General features: G+C 47.0%; 1 pseudogene across 1 annotated transcript; it reads left to right on the top strand.

Annotated features, from left to right (window-relative positions):
- Nucleotides 1-4: 4 nt before the first annotated feature.
- Nucleotides 5-863, top strand: LOC105506422 (annotated as a pseudogene). The gene has a single exon (XR_001000922.1). The product of XR_001000922.1 is annotated as a ferritin heavy chain pseudogene (transcript).
- The last annotated feature ends 3,080 nt before the right edge of the window (nucleotides 864-3,943 follow it).

The raw sequence follows: 3,943 nt of genomic DNA, 5'->3' as shown, positions 1-3,943 counted from the left end.
GGTTTCCTGCTTCAACAGTGCTTGGACGGAACCCGGCGCTGGTCCCCCATCCCGGCCGGCCGCCCATAGCCAGCCCTCCGTCACCTCTTCACCGCGTCCTCGGACCGCCCCAAGGCCCCCGCCGCCGCCGCCTGTCCTTAGCCTCCGCCGTGACGACCGCGTCCACCTCGCAGGTGCACCAGAACTACCACCAGGACTCAGAGGCCGCCATCAACCGCCAGATCAACCTGGAGCTCTAGGCTTCCTACGTTTACCTGTCCATGTCTTACTACTTTGACCGCGATGATGTGGCTTTGAAGAACTTTGCCAAATACTTTCTTCACCAATCTCATGAGGAAAGGGAACATGCCGAGAAACTGATGAAGCTGCAGAACCAACGAGGTGGCCGAATCTTCCTTCAGGATATCAAGAAACCAGACTATGACGACTGGGAGAGCGGGCTGAATGCGATGGAGTGTGCTTTACATTTGGAAAAAAAATGTGAATCAGTCACTACTGGAACTGCACAAACTGGCCACTGACAAAAATGACCCCCATTTGTGTGACTTCATTGAGACACATTACCTGAATGAGCAGGTGAAAGCCATCAAAGAATTGGGTGACCACGTGACCAACTTGCGCAAGATGGGAGCACCCGAATCTGGCTTGGCAGAGTATCTCTTTGACAAGCACACCCTGGGAGACAGTGATGATGAAAGCTAAGCCTCAGGCGAATTTCCCCGTAGCCATGGGGTGACTTCCCTGGTCACCAAGGCAGTGCATGCATGTCGGGGTTTCCTTTACCTTTTCTATAAGTTGTACCAAAACATCCACTTAAGTTCTTTTGATTTGTACCATTCCTTCAAATAAAGAAATTTGGTACCAAAAAAAAAAAAAAGAAAAGAAAACAAAATAAAAGATTTTAAAAATTGGAAAGAGCTTATAAAATAAAAATAAAAATATTTTATTTACATTTTCCTGTACAATGTGTTCATGTTTTTAGCTGTTAATACAAAAAAACAAAAAGTTTTTAAAAGCTTATAAAGTAAAAAAAGTCGTAGTAAGCTAAGGTTAATTTATTATTGAGGAAAGAATACATATACACATATCTATGTGTACATATTATATATATCTTTGGAGATGGCACCTCACTCTATCACCCAGGCTGGAGTCCCCCGGCACTGTCACAGCTCCTTGCAGCCTCAAACTCCTGGGCTCAAGTAATTCTCCCACCTCAGCCTCCCAAGCAGCTGGGAATACAGGCATGTACCACCATGCCCAGCTGATATTTTTGTTTTTTACTTTTTAGTAGAGATGAGGTTTCGCTATGTTGCCCAGGCTGGTCTCAAATCCTGAGCTCAGGTGGTCCTCCTTCCTTGGCTCCCAAAGTGCTGGGATTACAGACATGAACCACTGCACTTGGCCAAAAAAAAAAAAAAATTATTTTTATAAATTTAGTGTAGCCTAAGTATTTGGTGTTTATAAAGCCAACAGTAGTTACAGCAATGTCCTAGGTCTTCACATTCACTCCCTGACTCACACACAGCAATATCCAGTCCTGCAAGCTCTATCCATGGTCAGTGCCCTACACAGGTGTCCTTTTAATCTTTGTACCACATATTTACTTTAACTTTTCTTTTTTTTTGAGACGGAGCCTTGCTCTGTTGCGCAGACTGGAGCACAATAGCATGATCATGGCTCACTGCAAACTCCACCTCCCTGTTTCAAGCGATTCTCCCTCCTCAGCCTCCTGAGTAGCTTGGGATTACAGGTGTGCACCACCACGCCTGGCTAATTTTTGCATTTTTAGTAGAGACAGGGTTTCACCATGTTGGCCAGGCTTGTCTTGAACTCCTGACCTCAGGTGATCCACCCCCTTGGCCTCCCAAATGCTGAGATTACAGGCATGAGCCACCATGTCCAGCCAGCTTTAACTTTTCTGTTTAGCTATGTCTAAATACAGAAATATGTATTGCTGTCTTATCCATTTTCTGTTGCTTATAACAGAATACCTAAAACTTGGTAATTTTTTTTTTCTTTTTTGAGATAGAGTTTAGCTCCGTCACCCAGGCTGGAGTGCAGTGGCGCAATCTCAGCTCACTGCAACCTCTGCCTCCCAGGTTCAAGTAATTCTCCTGCTTCAGCCTCCCGAATAGCTGGGATTACAGGCACCCACCACCATGCCCATCTAGTTTTTGTATTTTTAGTACAGATGGGGGTTTCACTGTGTTGGCCAGGCTGGTCTCGAACTCCTGACCTTGTGATCCGCCCACCTTGGCCTCCCAAAGTGCTGGGATTACAAGCGTGAGCCACTGTGCCCAGCTGAAATTGGTTTATAAAGAAAAGAAATTTATTTCTTACAGTTCTGGAGGTTGGAAGTTCTATGTGGAGGGGATGCATCTGGTGAGGGCCCTCTTGCTGGTGGGGAACCTGCAAAGTCCTGAGGTGGTGCCAGCAATATATGGTGAAGGGGCTGAGCCTGCTAGCTCAGGTCTTTTCTTTTCTTTTCTTTTCTTTTTTTGAGATGGAGTCTTGCTCTGTTGCCCAGGCTGGAGTGCAGCGGCACAATCTCGGCTCACTGCAAGCTCTGTCTCCCAGATTCATGCCATTCTCCTGCTTCTGCCTGTCGAGTAGCTGGGACTACAGGCGCCCACCACCACACCTGGCTAATTTTTTGTATTTTTAGTGGAGACGTGGTTTCACCGTGTTAGCCAGGATGGTCTCGATCTCCTGACCTCGTGATCCGCCCGTCTCGGCCTCCCAAAGTGCTGGGATTACAGGCTTGAGCCACCGTGCCCAGCTCAGGTCTTTTCTTATTGCTAAGCCACCAGTCCCATTCCTGTGATCACTCAGTAATCCACTAACTCATTAACTAATTCATGAATGAATTAATCCATTCTGAGGGCACAGCCCCCATGACGCCCTTTTAAAGGCCACATCACTCAATATCACCACCGGGGGATCGAGCTTCTATGTGGGTTTGGAGGGGACGAGCGTTTGAGCCGCAGCACGTGCCTGGAGTGCTCAGTGCAGCAGCATGCTGGCTGTGCAGGTTGATAGGCTAGGAGCGATAGGCTCTACCGTACGGCCTATGCGGGTAGTAGGTTCCACCGTGTGGGTTTGTGTAAGCACACTCCATGATGTCTGCACAAGGACAAAGTTGCCTAATGACACATGTCTCAGGACATAGCCCCATCATTAAGTGACACATGATTGTATATGTATATACCTCCTATTGGCACCATTTCGCTGGAAAACCCTGATTAACACAGAAGGTGGTACCAAGAAGTGGGGTGCCACTGTAACAGATACCTAAAAACGCAGAAGCAGCATTGGAACTGGGTAACAGGGTAGAGGCTGGAAGAGTTGTGAAGTGCATGCTTGAAGAAACCGAGATTGTCATGAAGGGATTTTAATGGTGGTTCTGGTAAGGGCTCAGAAAAGAAAGAGGAGGCCAGAGAGAAAGCCTCTGTCTACTTAGCGAATATGCAATCAATGACCAGATTGTTGGGAGAAATGTGGACAGTCGGGTCATTCTCATGAGGTCTCAGACGGAAATGAGGAACATGTTATTGGACGACGGAGAAAAGATGATCCTTATTATAAAGAGGCAGAGAACGTGGCTGAATCGTGCTCATGTTCTAGTGTTACGGGAAAGGTAGAGAACTCGTCAGTGATGAAATTCGGTTTGAGCTGAGAGGATTGCTAAGCAGTGTGAAAGGACTGGCTGGGTTCCTCCTGACTGTTACAGCAAAATGTAAGAGAGAAAAGACTGATGAGGGAATTACTAAGCAAAAAGGAACTAGGACTTAAAGATGTGGAAAATGGGCCGGGTGTGGTGGCTCACACCTGTAATCCCAGCACTTTGGGAGGCTGAGGCGGGTGGATCACGAGGTCAGGAGATCGAGACCACCCTGGCTAACATGATGAAACCCCGTCTCTACTAAAAATACAAAAAACTAGC

This window comes from Colobus angolensis, unplaced genomic scaffold, assembly GCF_000951035.1.
Source record: "Colobus angolensis palliatus isolate OR3802 unplaced genomic scaffold, Cang.pa_1.0 Scaffold136, whole genome shotgun sequence".
In the NCBI taxonomy this organism is placed as follows: domain Eukaryota; kingdom Metazoa; phylum Chordata; class Mammalia; order Primates; family Cercopithecidae; genus Colobus; species Colobus angolensis.
This window is presented reverse-complemented; position numbering and strand designations above follow the sequence as displayed.